Source organism: Corvus moneduloides, chromosome 2 (genome assembly GCF_009650955.1).
Source record: "Corvus moneduloides isolate bCorMon1 chromosome 2, bCorMon1.pri, whole genome shotgun sequence".
Lineage (NCBI taxonomy): Eukaryota > Metazoa > Chordata > Aves > Passeriformes > Corvidae > Corvus > Corvus moneduloides.
Window position 1 is genome coordinate 89,423,272 of NC_045477.1, and position 18,959 is coordinate 89,442,230.

Below are 18,959 nucleotides of genomic sequence, written 5' to 3' on the forward strand. Positions count from 1 at the left end.
GATAGGCTGAATGGTGACCATTCCTGGAAGACCCAGTTGTGCAAAGACCTTAGCAACCTGGTCTGATCTTGTAGTTGATTGTGCTTTGGGCAGGATTTTAAACCAGCTGGCATCCCAATGTCCCTTCCAACCTGAATTTTCCTATCAGTGTTATCACCTTCTTTCAACAGCTTCCATTTCTGGATGGTTTTTAAACCAAGATTGCCTAGGCTGAAGCCTTTCCAGAATGTTTAGAAGGGAATCAGTATTGACTCAGGTTGTTTCTCATTATCCTCCTCTGTGAAGAAAAGTGTCTTCTGTCATTTGATGCAGAAGAAAATGGGAAAATAAAATCACTTGACTGTTCGGATATGCAACATAGATCCCTACATCTGGTCTTGTCTAGACTCACACTGTAACTGATAGAGAGAAATGTTATTTTTTGAATGACATTAATCTCATCTGAAGAGAGATGTCTAAAATATGTTGTCTGGATCATGCATAAGTATATTTTTCTGCACTGGCTGTATTGGAAGTTTAGGTGAATAGCTGAGTTGTTTCTGCCTGTAATATAGTTGCCCACAGAGTTGAATGAGATCATTCCTATCTGAAATGTCAGCAACTACTCACCACCCTTCCTATCTGCTCTGTACACCCAGAGCCGTATGACAGATGTAGATCAGCTATCTCCTGAGATCCTTTGTCTTTGCAGGCAGGTGCATGTGAAACCCTGTGAGAATAATTCAAGGGTAGCATGAATCTGTGGGCAAAAATGGCTTTTTGCATTGTACAGAAACCACAAAGGACTGACAGCTTCAGAAAAAAAATAATCTTGATAACAAAAATGATGATTCTTTCATGCCTGTCTTCATGATGTGAACCTGGTAGAAATAGTCTAGCCTTTCCCCTGTTTTATATTCAGTAGATGACAGCACAAATGCCAGGAATTTGGCATTGCAATTATGTACCTTAATCCTACCAGCTGAATGTTAATCCCAAATTACTCTTTCTGCTTGCAGAAGGATAAGGAGCTCGTAGCTGATCTACCTCACAGTTCAATGTATTAGGTTTGTGTGTGTGGTTCCTCTGAGTACTTTCAATATATGAAAGAATTGTATGCCAGGGAGCCTGACCAGGGTTGCAAAATTTCAGGAGCGGGAGAAGAAGACATTTTTAAGACTGAGGCCTGAATGAGCTTCTATATCTCTTATACACAGATAGACACACAAGGCTGCAGGATACCTGGGTCATGGGAAATTAAACATGCTATCTCTGTCTGACGGTTCTGGTGATTAATGTGCAGAGACCTCTCACATCTTAAAGAACCAGCACATTAATCTGATCAGTTTTGGCAAGTGATGTCAGTCGTATAGAGTCATATTTTACAGAAGTCTCGACTTTACAATGTTAAGACTATGTTAATTTACTGCCTAAGTACAGCAATAGTTTAAAAAAAATTTTTTTTTGACTTTGCTAAAAACCATTTCTGGTTCCATTTCTGGTTAGAAGCTTTTCATAAATAGCTTTAACCCTGTAAGTCAGAGCAAAAAAATTAATACTTTTGGTCATGTTCCCATTTCAGTCAATGGTAAAAACACAATTTTGTTCTCTATGTTCCTTTCAGCAAGTAATGTATGACTCATGAATTTACTTTTTATTACTTTTTTCTGTCATTTCCTCCCCTCTCCCTGCTTGTGGTTTTCTGTGAATGGTTTGTGACAGCCACAGCATTTGAAATCAGACTCATCCTGGCCAAAGATACATAGAGGTTTTCCTCTTCCTAATTGAATGAACATGTGACAATCAGTATGATGTGTACCTGAGAGAAAAAATTGTTGAAGATGTCAGCAGGTAAGCACGGAATATGGAACAGGTAGAGATTGAACAAAATTAGAGATTGATAAAGAGGGTATGTGAGGATTTTTACAATTTAAAACTTTTTATTTTCTTGGTCAAACTAAGAACAAAGTTTCTGGCTCATTGTTAATGGAACTGAAGTGTAATTTTTCATAAGATTCAACGAGTTAATTGTGTGTGAGCATAATAAAAATAGAAAGCATAATTCTGATTCTGTTGATAAGGAAGATTTTTGTCATTGATTCAATGAAATCAGGGTTTTACATGAGGTATTTAAAACTTTCAAAATGCAACCAAAGGAGTGCACATACAGCACACATAGGAGGGAAAAATATCCTGTGGGTTTGAATTAATTTTGTGTGTATGTGTGTAATTAAGTGTGCTGAATCTGACAAAGTAAATGATTTATTCACACAGTTTTGTGTAGGCAGAAATGGATTCTGAAGAAATATTTCAAACTGTAGTTTTTAAAGTGAAGATTGTGGAGCACTGAACAGAGCTTTATTTGATGCTTCTAATGCAAGATACAAACTTCCATGAATTTGGGGAATGGAATGAAAAGAATTATGTTAGCAGATGAAAGGTAATTAAACCTAAGGAGCAAAAGATGTAAAATGTAGTTATTGTGTCAAGTTCTCAAAGCTGCACACAACTGGGATGTGTGTGCTGTTCCTTAAACTGCAAATATCAAAAGAAATAATTGGCCTTGTGATCACAATAGCAAGTATCTGAAAAAAACACATTTCTGTTTAGACTGAAGGATATTGAAAAGCTCTCTTAGAAATTGCGTCTGAATACATAAACAAGGTGGCACGGTTGCTTAAAAATATCTGGAAAGGAAACAAACTGAAAAGTTCATTTTGGGGGAACTTGCTGTTAGCAGAAAGTTTATTCATGCTAGAATAAAGGTCCTTCTTTCTATGTAGTGTCTTCCTAATTCAGCTTTCAGGGGTATATTGAAGGAGAACATTTAAGATCAAAACCAGAAAAAAAGACACATTTCTCATATTTGAATTTGGTGATAACTCTTAAAGTGCTGAAGAACTATTTCTTTAGGACAAGGGCTAATGGTTTTAAACTAAAAGAGGTTGATTTAGATTAGTTTCCCAGAAAGGTGGTAGGTGCCCCATCCCTGGAAACGTCAAGGTCAAATTGGACAGGGCTCTGAGCAACCTGGTCTAGTGAAAGATGTCCCTGTTCATTGCAGAGGGGTTGTACTAGATGACTTTGGAAGGTTTGCTCTAAACCAAACTTTTTATGACTCTATGAACTCCTGGCCTCAGAGAAGTGGGTTCTAAACTTCAGGTGGATTCAAAGATCAATTGAAAAACTTTAGGTGCAAGAGTCCCTTGCAACTGGTTCTGATTCAGCTACAAATAACTAGAGGTGGTGACCTGTTCTTGAAAAATACCTCTACTCTTCCTAAATATATAAAAAAATATATTGTTCTTACCTTCTACTCTTCACTATGTGCTTGATACTGGACTAGATAGAACTTCAGTGTGACTCCACACAGCCCCTGCTGTGGTTATCCTGTATGTGCTCTGTGTGGTTTCCCTTTCTCTTAGATTGAAAAGATGGAGTGGTTTAGATTTTGGCTAATCCTGGGGATGTTCACAGTATATCTTCCATGGGTTTCCCAGAAGATTTGTTTGAGTTTAATAGGAATTCCAATAGAAAAAAATATTTGGGGCTCTGAGCAGAATGATTTTATTCAGCAGATTATGACAACCACCTAAGTTCAAAGTCTTGATTGCAAACTATTAATTTGGTACACAAGGAAAGAAAGGTCTTTACTTTCTATTTTGCTATGTAAAAAACAGTGTTTCCCACTACCTAGTATTTTCCTGTTCTGTGTAGAGTAGAGCTGTAGATCTTCTTGGGTACTAGGCTGGCACTGGGGGAGACCACTGGATGGGATGAGAGTTTCGATGGGATGAGAGTTTCAGCATTTTCTTTCCATAACAAAAGTCACTCCTGAATAATGAAATAATTGTCTCTGCTTGCACCAAGCTTCAGACTGCTGAAAGTAACAATAAAGTTGTACTGCACTTTTATCCTAATTTGAGAACATGTTAAACCAAGAACATTCTTCAACAGAGCTGGAGTCCTGAGTTTTCACCTCTCTTCTTTTTAAAGGAAGTCCCCACAGTTTTTCTGTCACATTCCTCAATGATTTTATCTGATCCCTTTATCTGCCAATAGCAAATACCTCTGTAGAGGTCATGTCAAAATATTAGTCTGAACTTTTTAACACAGGTCTAAGCATTGTTCTCTAAAAGAGAAAATTAGATTCCTCATGGTCAGGTGCAAGTATGAAGGATCATGGAAATTCCTGTGCTTTGACACTAGAGAGGTGTCTTCTGAACTAATGGCCGTAATACTTATTCCCCTTCCAGCTGATGAAGAGGAAAGGGCAATTTTAATGCTTGATTAAGCTACTATTTTAGGTAACTCCATGAAGAGTTCAGCAGCACAGTTTTTTCCTTTGACTAGGAGAAACTGGTCATCACTAGCTCCCTATAGTTGCTTTAATGTGGTCAGATGAATCTAGTACCTTCCTCAGAAATTATTTCTGCCCTCCTTTCAACCTGTGACACAACAAGCAGAGACATCTGACTTGCTCTGGAAAAGCTAGGTGGCTTTATGAAGCAAGCAGATGCAGTAATGCAAATGCTTTGCCTTTTCATCATTCCAGAACAAAGCCACAGCAGTAAAGGAACAACCACAGCCTTACATTGATGAAAATTACACCCATCTCTGCAGTTATAATTCCAACTTTTTTTCCCTACCAAAACCTGTGAAAAAAAAAATCTGGGAAAATTTGTTCACATATTGAAGTCAGTGGTATCTGTTTCTTTCCCCATGAAGTGATACTTTTTAATTAAAAGTTATATGTGTTATTTTTGTACTTCTCCCCTAGTAATTGATTCACTTTTTAAACAAAATTTGTATTTTCGGATAATCAAACTATGAAGTTATCATGTGATTGCAGTACTATATATGCACAGTAAAACACAGTAATTATTAGAAATTTCCCTTTAAGGGTAAATGAAAAGATTAACATGGGTAGGAAACCCATTAATTTTTTAATTTAAATACACACCCTCTCCCCAGCTGCCTGATTAATTTAGTCTCTAGTGCTCTGGACCTCCTGGAGTCAGAAATAAAGGATCAGTGGGTACTGGGGGTACCAGTGACTTCCATGTCTTTGTTTTTAGTATTTCACTAAATCCATGCATTGAAATGTACTGTCTAACAAATATAAAAATTTGCTCAGCACATGCAGAACTCCAGCAGTACTGGGTTTCCTCCTCCTACCCCATGCCCACCAGGTCAGAGGTCACTGTGCAGGACACATAGAAGCTGTTGGACATTTCCAAATCCCACTGTACACACTTGCAGCTATTTATGCTTGATAGATAAGAAGAAATTAAATTGCCTCTCGGTAAACACATATTTCGTGGAAGCTGGAAATAATAGGCATAATTGTGTTGTGGGCTTAAAGAACCCATTATTCTACCTGGAACAATGGCTTTTTGAACATCTTTCCCCTAGCAACAACAACACTCTCAAATCCACACTGCTCTCTGAAAAGTCCCAGGGTGCTTTCCTGTTTTTTCCCTGATCCTTTTTATCACTAATCCTGCCAGCAGTATGGCAAAGGGCAGGTTTAACATACTTTTCAAAATAAACTATTGATACCCTACAATTAACTACTGAAGCTGCCTCTGCCAAGTGAAGGTAAAGAGATGAAAGACTGAGAGGAGGAACATGAGATAGAGTTGTGGCTTTGATCTCCTTTATGCACTCACATCAATTGCATGTGGATCAAGAGCACCACAATAACTGCACTGGCATATCCAGTGTATCTACTGCAGTGAGCCAGGACACCTTGTGGAGTCTACCTTTTCTAGAGTAGGTCTGCTAGAGCGGTCCCTTCAAAGTTTGAGACAGCGCAAGATATTAGAAGAGAAACAATTACACTGACATTCTTGTCTCCCTCTGCAAGAGGACACACTGTGCTGAGACACCCTCAGTACTGTGTACAGCCAGAGGAAAACATTTCTTCTTTATAGCACCAAAGGAAGTAGCTGATGTTGCTGTCTGCAGTGAGTTTATTCCTCTGTAATTCTTCCCATTAGCCTATGAAGATTGGGGGCCTTTGCTTTATCCCATTAAAGACTCACTATTTACCCCACCACACTACGTGCTGTTCATTGATGACATTTGCTATAGGAAGATGGCTCTGTCCTAGCTTTTGCCACTTTTCAGATAGAGAATGAGTAATAAATTGTACATTTGTGAATTTGTGCTTTCAAAACTCCTCACCTAGTTCTTATTCAGCTGGCTTTCTCTGTGTCCTCCCAAGCTGCTGCTATGTTCTCCACCTGCCTGCCTTTGTTACTGTTCCTTGCTGCTGCTGCTGCACTTGGCTTTGCTTATTCTCTCCCAAGATCTCTCATCCAAGACCCCTGACTCCTCCTGAGTTGGCTGCACCTTCCAGCTATTGCTGTGATCTCTGGTTGTCCTGCAGTAAGTGCTGTGAGGGCTGCCCGCTTCATCTGGAGCGATTCTCTCCAAGGAATAATTGTTTATCTGAAAACAGGCAAATGGCATAATTCAGGTAGCAATCTTTCTAGGCATTAATATTGATCAGGCTTTGGCATCACATCAACAAAATGTGTTGCCTGGTAGTATTTTCTCACTGTTTTGTAAAGCTAAATGATTGACCATTATCAGTTACTAATGAAATGTTTCATTTTAGGTCAAGTGAAAATTGGGATGTTTTAAATATTCCAAGCGCTTTTTTTATTTCTCTTCAGTTGGACCATTTAATAGAAAAATTGTTTGCACAGTCCTACTGAAGACAATATTTTTTATTCCCCCTGCATTATTACCTGGCACAAACAACATTTTCTTACTATTCTATATTTGGTCATGGCATCATTTATGCACAGCTGGGACCAAAAAATCACCTTCTTAATTAAAAATATCTGAAAATATTAAGGGAAAGTTGGAAGAGAATAATTAAAAGTCCAAACAAAAATGAGCACTGAGGAAAAAAATGCTGGTTCTTTTAATACAATACAAAGGCCTTGCTTTGTAAGTAACTAATACACAATGAAATATATTTTTCCCTTACAAGATACCACAGAAATGACTGCAAGTATTCAACCAGAACATGCAAAGGCTTGATAATGTGTTGCATAGGAAATGAGAAGATAAGATAAAACAATTCAAAGCTCTTGCACAGCAGTAAAAGGAGGAGCTGAAAAGGAGAGCAAAGAGCACTTACCTGGAGGATGTGTATTAGGACTTCCTGATATCCCATTCTATTCTTGGAAAAACAAAAATTGCAGATATAACTGTATAGTTGCAGCCCTTATGCAAGCTGATAAGAGCAAAGAAAAGATGACTTCTTTGGAAAGAACACTTGTCCACATTAAATGCTCCAAAATCTGAATTCTGAAGTTCTTTACATAGACAAAGATGAATTATAATATATATTTTTGCATCTGAGACTGCGAAAACAACATTTGGGGGTTTTAAGTTGTTTATGCATTTATAAATACCTAGTTTTCATTGTAGTGTTTTCAGGTAATGGGCCTCAATTTTAGTCATCAGTTTTATGTTTCACATGGAAACAGCAAAGAAAAAAATTTCTGAAGTAGGAAAATACGTTTTTGAGAACAAGGAAGTGGGCACAGAGACTCCAAAGCAAAAAACCACCTGAAATTAATTCTGCAGAATTTTTCTTATAATTGTATAGTCATAGATAGAATGGTTTGCATAGGAAGGGACCTTAAAGACCATCTAGTTCCAACTCTCCTGCCATGGGCAAGGATACCATTCACTAGACCAACCTGGCCTTGAACACTTCCAGGAAGGAAGTATCCACAACCTCTCTCAGCAACCTGTTCCAGTGCTTCACCACCCTCTGAGTTAAGAATTTCTTCCTAATACCTAAACTAAACCTAACCTCTTTCAGTTCAAAACTATTGCCCCTTGTCCTGTCACTCTCTGCCTGTCTAAACATCCATCTCTCTCCTTTTTCTCTAAAATGTCTCAAGGTACCTGCAATGAGGTCTCCCCCCAGTCTTCTCTTCTCCCGGCTGAACAACCCTAGCTATCTCAGCCTGTCTTTGTAGGAGAGGAGCTCCCACCCTCTGACCGTCTTCCTGGTCCTCCTCTGGACTTGCTCTGACAGCCCCACAGTACTTCAGGTGGGGTCTCATAGGAATGGAGGGGGAGAATCACCTCACTTAATTGCTGGCCTCTCCTCTTTTGATTGACTATAATTCCCAAAGAAAATTTTCTTTGAAACAGGAGAATAAAAAGACATATTTTCATTCTCTAAATTAGATATGGGATGTTATAGCATTATACATCCAGAGAAAACTCCAGCGAACATTCTGCAGTAACATCCGGGTGTCGTCCTCCAGAAATTTCACTAGACAAATATGGAATGTGTGGGGTGGGCTGCCAGGCGTGCTCTCTGAACATGTGCTGTGAGGACATTATACAAATTGGACAGCAACTGAAATAGGAGTTCGTGTAAAACAGAAAGCAAGGCTGGCTTGTGTCCAGCAGTAGGGGCACCTTAACTGCTAATTTAAAACAGGGCCAGATATGCTCAGCCTGTGATGGCTTAACGTTTGATTAAGTCATGTAACATTGAGTTGTTATTGACTGCTACTACTCATGCGGGCATCCCCATCATGATTGGAATGTCCTTTGCAGAGCTGCCCCTTACCCACTAGTCACTCATCCAGACTTCAGCCTAGGTGGAGCATTTTGGAATTGACCCTGTTGCATTTTAGACCATTTTTTAGGGGTTTTTTTTCTAATTTTCAGAATCATTGCTGGTCTCACCGAATACTCTAGGCCAATTTTGACTTTTATAATTTGGTACAGTACTTCTTTCGGGGAAGGGAAATATTTCTACTATCTTTAGAAAGAATGCAGTCAGTCTCTTTATAACCAGTTTATTGCAGAGAAAGTTGACCAATGTCAGAATTAATCTGCTTTAGCAAAATAATTGAGCTTTTTCTACAAAATACAACTTGGAACAATAGCATCATTTATAGAGGAAAAGTAATTCTGGTGGACTGCTTATCTCAGAATTAGTTTCTATCTTTCCCTTTGCTGTTTTTGTGTTTTACTCTTTGCTGATTAATTTAGGTGGGTTTTGCTATTTTATAAATTTGCATTTACAGTCAGTATTTAATTGATTTTTCCATTAATAATTAATAAAATGCTAAAGTTATTGATCAATATAACAATTTTTATAACAAAATAATTATAACTGAAGTATAACTAATAATTATTAATCAGATTGCCAGTCATATGACCCATGCTCTACTTTTTTCCTGTTCTCTGTGTGTGCTCATGACAGTGGAATGTGGCAGTGCTTTGATATTTCTAGTCCAGGTACTTTAGGAATGAGTCATATAGAGCTTTTGATACAAGTATGTATCTGAATACATTTTTCTTTCTCTACAGCTAGGACACTTATCTTAGTCTCACAGAGGGAAAACTTCAGATATGTCTGGTGAAACTCCAAGGCTGAATGAAATTATCAGACTTTAAAACTAACCTCAAATCACGACCTGAATGTCACACAAAAGTTTTAGGGAGTGGAATTTCAATGTAACAAGCTATTTTTTAAAGGACTTAGGATTTTTAAACCCCTTTTGTTACTTCTGAGCTCTTTGTCTTGGCAATACTGCAGAGTGGAATTTTCCCATGAGAAATTCTACCTCTGTCAAATGGAATGATGAAAATTTTTTTAGAGTTATACTTAAAACCAGTGATGATTAGTGTTCTGAGCAGAAAATAATAACCATTAGCAACGAAAAATTCCTATTTTATGTTCTAATTCATTTTTGTGTTGCAGTAGCATGGTTCATTATTTCAGATCTACTGGTATGGTTTATACCTTCATTTAAATTTACCAAATACTGAAGTTTCCGTTGCTTCTAAGTTATTTTTCACTGCTTTGCCTGATAGGTGTCACTGAGGAAACAGGAACTTTCTCTTTACATCTATTATTTTGATAAATTCTCAAAATACTCTGTTTCAAAGAAAGAGCTTGGGGTGCAAAGCAGTTTGGCAAAAAGTGAAAGAGGCAAAGTCACAGCATAAGCATGTCCAAACTCTGGAAGGCCAAGCCACTGTAAACATACCTGTCTCTCACATAAGATGTATCTTAATCAGTTAATACCACGTGATTCTTAAAGCACACATGTTTCTTTGCTCCCTGCAGTATCCTTCTGATCTCTTCTTGTGTGATGAATGATGACTAGACAAGAGTATGACACAATAGGTTCAGGAACTACATCTTCCAGGACAATTATATTTAGGTCCTAAGGAAAGACATCCAGGACTCTGGAGTCAACTGTGTTTCTATTTATAATCAGCACCTTTCTTCAGCCAAGCCCTCCAGTTTATAAGTCAATTGATGATTGATGCTACATAAAGATTTCCTCACAAGATCATTACAGCCTTAAAAGAGTGCAGAATTTGTGTTTAGACAAGGGATCTAGTTAAATCCTTTCTCTGTCCAGGGTTAGATTAGACCAGTCCTAAAATACCATCTAGCTGCAGCAACTGGATGTTAATCCTTTAAAAGCAATCATCTGTTGTGTGTACATTTTACACCTTTGCCTTTTGTTACTCAGATAATTCCTCCACACAATAATGGCTAAGAGGAAGGCATATCAGGGCTGTGTTTATCTCCATGCTTATGCAGAATTCCCCCTGAGAACCCTTTGCTGTTTGTGCTAGAGCCACCCTTTATAGTTTGCTGGTCCAGCACCAGGAAAATAGCAAGGACAGAATATGATACAGTATGTTCACCAGTTTTAAAATCAGATTCACTGCTGGATTTGGAATGTAGAAAAGGATTGCATTGTTCTCTGCTTTCTACATTCCTTCAAAGCTGAAGAAGCATTTATTTTGGTTCTGTACTTAGCAAACTGCTTTGGAGAGCATCAACTTTCTCTGGAGTCTGTCAAGACCTCCTACCCTTTCATTAAGTTTTGTGTTCATGATCTCTTGAAAGGGGCTTCACATACTCCTGAACAAGCAATAAAAGGTTACCTGGACCTCTGCAGAATTAATTTACTTTGCTTGCTGCTTTCTTTCCCCCTTACTGCCCCCATTTATAATTACATTAATTACATGCATAGAAGAGTATTCTGTCTCTTTGACATTAATTACCTGGCAGTGAAGATTAATGAACTTTGTAAAATGTTCAGTATAACACATTCCTAAATGGCTAACAATCGGCAAGGGTCACCAGTATAGTGGAAATCAAGTAATGACCACAGAAAAATTTCCTACTAGTAGTCAAAAGAAAAAACAAATAAACAAGCCACTAAAAATCTCCCAAGAAAAAAAAGAAGTATATTGATGTACAAAAAGCTATGCAAAGTGACTTTTTAGATGAATTTTTTATACACTGTAGTCATTTTCCACCAGAATAGTGGCCTGTAAAGCTTTTTTTGTTTTGTTTTGTTTTGTTTTTTGTTACTCTAATGTGGCTTAATTTTGTTAAAAATTTGCATAGGTTTCCCACCAAGATCTGAGTCTTTTTCTTCATGTTTTCATTTCTATACAAAAGAGAAAATCTACTACCGCGCCAAACAAAACTAACATTTTTATGGGAAATCTCTCAGGGTTTGCACAATTGTTTGACCAGAGAGGAGACACTGAGACTCCTATAACTGGCTTATTACGACCAGAGCTGCACAGCAGACGGGTGCAATATTAGGAAAGTTGAAAAGTGCTTCAAACATTAGTATGACCAATAATGTTGTGTAATTTCCTTAAATTTACCCTGTATTTTTACACTGTTACTGGTGAGATGAAGTCTTCCAGTAGGCAGCCTAAGAAAACATCCCAGGGCCATTTTCCTGCATCTGCTTCTCACATGCCGTTGGGGTGCAGAGGAGAAGGTCGGAGCAGCACAAAACTGAAGACCCATGGGGAGCAGTTTGCAAGCCCTGTAAATTCCAGAAACCACACAACAAGGGATTACAGCTCCCTGGAAAGGTAACTGTGTTGGGACATGCTGAATGTCCTAGCCCTGCAAGCCTGTGCAAGATGCAGTCACACAGCACAGTGCAACACCTAGTGTCGATTAATTAGCTGGTGGTTTTAGCTGGTACTGGAGTAAACAGAAGTGTGGCAGAAGCCCAGACAGCTGGGCTTCTATGGTTATGGTGAAATGGCACAGGGAAAGTGTCAACAAAAGTTCTGCAGGATCAGAACTGCAGCTTTTAAAGCAAAATCTGAGTTCTATTTGAAATTCTCTGTAGCTGTATTTTGACAAAAGACTTTGCAGAAATAGACTACATGATATAATTAAAGCTATTCTCTTTAATTATATAATGTAGAAAACCTAAATCCAGTTTTGATGACTACTATGTCATCAGAAGGGACATGTAGGATGACCTAAACTCAGTCACTTTGTGATTAGTAGTTTACTCTCAGCTGCTTTTAGAATGCATTTTAATATTTACTGTTTTATGTATCTACTTTACAGTCTTCATTTGTTTCATCACAGCAATATGATGTATTAGGGAAGTTTCATTGCTCTGATTTTGTAGATTTCATAGGGAGGAAAAAATGTCACAAGTAAATTGGTGCCAAAGATGGAAAATGAATCATGACTTCAGACTCAGACACACAACCTCACAACTGACTTTTTCTGTCTATAGTCATGTGGAGACACATACAGGGGCTTTAGTCCAAGTGTACATGTACATTGTCTTCCACAGGTTTGTGTTTTGTGCTTGCAGTTGGCTATGGGCATAACTGTTTCCAGGACTAAAGACTTAATTCTTAGTGGACTCTATTCAAGTGCTAACTTACTGCATCCCTACTGTCCTTAAGGTTCCCATTAAAGACTTTTCTACCTATATCTTCCTCTGCAAGTACATTGTAGTTAATTACTTATATTTCTGCAATTCTCTCTCCTTTTGGATGACTCATTCTGTAATTGATAGACATTTTTCAGATAAAGTGTTCAGGAAAATTATGCTTGAACTTAAACACTGTTAGGTTGAATTGTATGGTTGGTTTAGCTGTACAGGTCAAGTGCTCCAGTGTGATTACTCAAAGTGCTAATGAGTCACTACTTACTATCCCATTGCTCATCACTAACTCCAGAATAACACCGGTTCTTTGTTATGGGAAGGCAAAAAAGGTCTTTGAATTAACTTGTACACGAATGAAACAATTCTCAATTATACGCATGTGATAGCAAAGATAACATTAATTATGCACTGGAAGTTTTGCCAGATTAGGCCTAAGATCTTTTCTAAGATTACAAATCTACTTTTCTGTAATGGGTAGAGGCGTATTTGGTCCAAGCTTTTTAAAATGTTGAGTGCCTCTATTTTTGAGAGGCAACATGAGCTACCTCAAAGGAACTCAGATAGACTGTGTAAGAACTACCTTTTTGAATATGTACATCAGAATCAATTTATTTCTTTCACACTGGATACCTAGAAATATCTTGAACCTTTTAAAAATTGGTAGATGTGTGCTTTTATTTTTCCAGTATTTAAGAAAAAAAAGACAATTATACACAGTCTAGAACAAAAACTCAACATACAAGATTTTTTGTTTCTTCCCTAGTTTAAGAATGCTTATAAAGGTAAAGAATTTTCTCAAAAACTTAAAAATCTTCACATAGTCCATTTAAAAATCCCATTTTCAGTATTTGACCAAACTTCCTTCTCTCATGGTTACAGTTATGGCCATCTAGCAAATAACATACTAAACACATGGATCAGCAAAACTATCAGCGTATTAGCAGAACTGACTATATGGAAGACATAGCTATAAATGCAGTCATTGCCTTTACAGGTTAACTCAACCCATTTAAAATTCAAGTCCTACAGCCTAGAAACATGAATCATGAGAATTTCTTCAGGTGATGATTTCTCTGGTTCACATTGGAATAGAGAAGTCGCTGTAGGAAACCAACTCCTGAAACCATATTTTAAGTTTAACTTTAGTTATTGAAGCATAAGAATATTAAAATGTAATATGAAACTACTTTGAAAGATAACATGTTTTTATTTGTTGTCTTGCACTGAAGAATTACTCCTTGAATGCGTATCAGCAAAAAAACACAATCCAACCAACAAAGCAACCAAAAAACCCCAAAACCAAAAACCCAAACAGCTGTTGCTTCATAAATCCTAGAACACTGAGGTTATATAGCAGAAATAGAAATAAGAAGGGCTTGATTTTTGACTCAAGTCCAATATATTCTTCCATCAACAGTAACTTTAGGTAGAAAATAACCATATTCGTAAACGTCTGGGCTTGTGACACAATTTAGTCAACCTTGAGCTGAACTGATTTTTTATGTCATTCCAGATATGTTTTCTTAATAAAGACCAATAATATACTTAAGAAGTAATGTGAACCTGGAAGACAATAGCTTGTTTGGGTGTTTCCTCTGGGAAGATTTTGTGTGTTTTATGACTTTATATCTGGCAGTTTAATAATGGTCCTGTGTGAAAAAAACCCAGCAAGGTGACTTTTAATTCATGGCAGTAAAGAAGGCCACCAGAGGGTATTTACTCTGTGAGACTGAGGTTTTTTTTCCAAATTTAAAGCCCCAGGTGATTCCCAGGTCACCTATTCTGACCTGTAATGTATCTCAGGAGATTAATCATTTACAGATTGACCTTCCAGTCACCATTATTTGAATAGTATGGGTAATTCACATGTATAAGTGTTGATGTGTACCTGTGCAGAGTTCATGAGTATTCACATGGCAGGTGTTTTTCCCCATTTCAGCCCAGCATCTGTCTGATCAAGTCTGTCTCAGCATGATAAAGCAAGAGAGTGCATATTATGTAGGTAGTGCAGGTACAGATGGCAGGGGTACGAAGCTGGCAAGACACTGTGGTGCTGGAAGATGTTCCTTACAAACTACTGAACCCCTCTGTAAGAAATCTCAACCCTCTCATACTCTATTTTCCTGTACCAATTGTGATGCAACTTGATAACTTAAAATTAATTATGTATACATAATAGTACTGTAAAGAAAAGAGCAATGGAGTGGGTCCAGTGGAGGACAGTGAGGGTGGTAATTGGACTGGGGCATCTTTCTTATGAGGAAAGGTGAGGAAGTGGGGTCTGTTCAGCCTTGAGAAGATGATAACTGAGAGGTGACCTCATTAATGTATATAAGTCTAAGGGAAGCAGTGCCAAGAGGAGGGAGCCAGGTTCTTCCCTGTGGTGCCAGTCACTAGGACAGGAGGCAGTGAGCAGAAACTGATGCACATGAAGTTCCACCTGAGCATACGGAAGAATTTCAAAGTGCAGGTGGCCAACCACTGAAACAGATTGCTCAGAGAGGGTGTGAAGTCTCCCTCACTGGAGATACTCAAGAACTGCCTGGATGCAATTCTGTGCCATGTGCTCTTGAATGTTCCTGGCTGAGCAGGAGGCTGGGCCAGATGACCCACTGAGGTCGCTTCCAACCTGCCCCATCCTGTGATTCTGTAATGAAAAGGACATTTCTGGGATCAAAAGAGGCCTGAAACTTAGCTTGTATAATCACTATACCCTACCCTAACACACTACTAATTAAGCAATGAAGAGAGTGAAGATTGTATGCTTTGACTGACTTTTTTCAGCTACTTTCACTCTTGTTGTGTTTATCAAAATAATTCAATAGCTCTATAAGACCACAAAACTGTGTCTTTATGCTCAAGTGAACAAATAGAAGAAACAATTTTTTAGCTGGGCAACTATTGTGTGGCAATGATGAATGTGGAAACAAAGATGCAGGAAGCAGGCACCAAAATGGAAGCTCTTTTTCCATCTATTTGCCTCTTCATTTAAGAGAGGTGGATATAGGGGCATGGCATCAACAAAACTTAACTGGATTGTCTTGAATAGGAACAATATTGCTTCTATTCATTCATGTGAGGACTGCACCACTGCTGTTCATGCAATGTGAAGAATGTTAGGAGCCCGTCCTTGCAGAGTGGGATTCCAGGAGCCTGTGGGTTGTGCTGTGTACAAATGCATGAGGTTGGTTACCTGTGCCAGGTTAGCCATGCAGCTAAAACAGAGGGATTGGTAATGAGGGCTCACCCCACTTAGTCTCTACACAGAATGGAAATACCTCAAGCTCTCTGAGCTATCTAGGAAGGAGCCAGATTGAATCTAGATGCTGTATACAGATTTTAGCCTGAGACAATCAGTCTTGCTGACATGGATCCTGCATAACACCCTATGATCTCTGTGTCAAAGCTAACTTGTGTCTGGCCAGCTTGGGGCAGACACAGGCAGAAAATCTGTGTCTGCCTACACTATCCACATGTATATATATCCATCCTTCCATAACTAAGAGAAAGAATATAAATGCATTGCCCTGTTACGGTAAAATGCATCCCTAGAGAGCACAGTTGAATGGGACGGATGTACTGAGTATGACCAACTCCATAGCAGTCTCCCTCAGGCCTCAGTTGTTTTCATAATTGCCTTTGGAAAGGAGCTGACAACCAAGGAGTGCATACCTGTGGAACACCACTTCTTTATATCACTTGTCATCCCTTTTTTACCCTCAGAGACCTCTTCATTCATTATCTTCAGTCTTGCCTAGCATACAGCTTTGGAACCTCATCAATCCCAAAGACAGGTTGTCCACAAACTGACAAAACAAACCCACTCTCAAGTATAGATTGAGTTTAAAAAATCTGCCTGCTGTGTAGCCCTAAATCCAATTATGAAATAACTGCAAAACTGAGCAGCCTTTTATGTTCTCACCAGTGATACTCCAAAAATGTTTTTTGCTCTCCTTCTGGGAGCACACAGCCGTCCTGTGAATCCTGTGGGGACCTGATTCTTGTGTTGGTTACAAAGGAAGGATTTCTGGATGAATTTCACAATAGTTAAAGAGCAGTTCTTCAAACACAATTTTTACTTTCACATGTTTTCAGGTTTAAATTATGTCTTTTACATTTTCAATTTCCATGTGCAAATATTCATCCAGCTTTTGATTTTTGTCAGAAATTCAAATGAGGATGAGGTGTAGAGGAGGTATTTGGTTTTCCAAGCATAGGCATGCATCTAGCATGACTTGAGATGCCCTCGGATGTCTTGGGCATCCGGGCTGGCAAATAAACCACAGATCTGAACTCTTCTGGAGCAATAATTCTAGAATATCTGACAGCATGTTAACTTGTACCATGTATGCAACATCCCTCTTCTTGCTGTCAGCATAAACCTCTGGATTCTCTAGATAGTACCACAGGTATTTAGTACTGATACTATCTGTATTCTAGATTGTTAAATTGATTGAGTTTGGGTTTTGGTGGGGGGGAGTTGTTGTTCTGTTTGTTTTCTTTTATCATATCAAATATGCTTTTCTGGGTGATTTTTAAATGCACAAGTGATGGTGGAATTATGGGTGCCTTAAATCTCTGACTGAACTGTCTCCACAGTTAATCAATACTTCCAAGGTGAGACCTATGGTAGTATATCATTGCTGTTTGTTTGCATGCTCCCTTGTATCCATTGTTGTACCTGTGTGTTGCTTTATCCCACAGGTAATCTCAGTGCAGGTTTTTGTTGTATGCATAGTGTGCTGGAGAACTGTATTTTTATCTTTTTATCATGATGAAAGGAAAACCAACAAATTTATCCAGTCTCTGTGATGCAGCAGTGGCCACATCAGCTACACTGTACATATGGAGCAAAATCATAACAAGGATACAGCACACAGCAGTTTAGTTCACAGCCTGGAATGGTGTTAAAAAGAAGTTGACTAAATCTTTGATGCTTTACTGCCCAAAAGCTTAGGAAGAAATTATCTCTTTCCTCCTCTCCTTCCCCCTTATGATCCAAATAAACCTATCAAAATATGAATAGATGACCATAAGATATAGGGGGAAAATGCAAAACATAAACAAAGAATAAAGATTTTGGGAAAGCGAATTAGCTGAGAAGGAAAAGAGCAAGTTAAGCATCTGACTACTGCTCAATAGAAATGGAAAAATATTAGCAAATGACAGTAAAAAGGTCAGAGTTTTCATTCTCTTTTTTTTACAGCAGTCTCCATTGAAAAGATTAATTTTAGTCAGGTGGCTAGCTTAAAGCCACTAGCTAGATAACCCAAAAATTTACCCTATATCATCTGAGTGACAGAAGGTCTTTCAAACCTGCAGGTAGGTACTTTTGAAAATCTGAACAAGCTGGAGCTAAGTTAAGCTTCCAGAAGACCAAAAAATTGACAACAAAAATGCCTGTCTTTTTCAAAGGGAAAGTTCCCCCCCTCCACTGTCCCAAGACAAGGAATGAGCTTAGAAACTTTCAATTTCTATGAAGAAATTGAAATATAATGAAGTCAACCTTGTGTAAACACCTAGAAGAGAAAGAAAACTTTTAGTAAATACTTTATCGAACATATATAAAACCCATCTAATGCAGGCCAGTAGCAAACTCTGTGTTACAAAGGTTCTTATTTACTGCTTTTGAAGACAAACTAGAAGATACACAACAGCTCTTAGGTGGATAGGCTGCTGTTGGAAAACTTCCTGGAGAATGACTATTGAGTATTCATTGTCAGGAGTGAAAAATGTATCAAAGGGAAATGATGCAACTCAAATAGGGCACATTTCCTTGAGAGCAAGGACCAAGTGTGGCCTGAAGAGAGGAGCTGTAGATTGCACAAATACAGGCTGGAGAAAAACTGTCTGGACAGCAGCTTAGTGAGTGGCACAAGGGATTACAGGGGCACGTAAGGCAGGCATGAAGCAGTAATGTTTTGCCACTTGTCATAAAAGTTGTGCTCTTGGATGGATAAGCAGGGTTATTTTTTGTGAGAGACACAAAAATGGTTCTTCCTATTTGATCCTGGTAACATCTGAGTGGACTTGTGAGAAGTCTTTATTACCTATTTTCAGTAAAATATGCATCACTGGAGATAAGTACCTAGCAAGCATGATTTAGAAGATACTGTGAATGGGGAAAAACTAATGGAAGCCGTGGAGTTTTTTAGTTAAGGAAAGATATAACTTAAGGCAGACATGGGATCACTTTTCAAGAAATTAGTTATAAAGAAAAAGGGAAAAAGGCTTCTC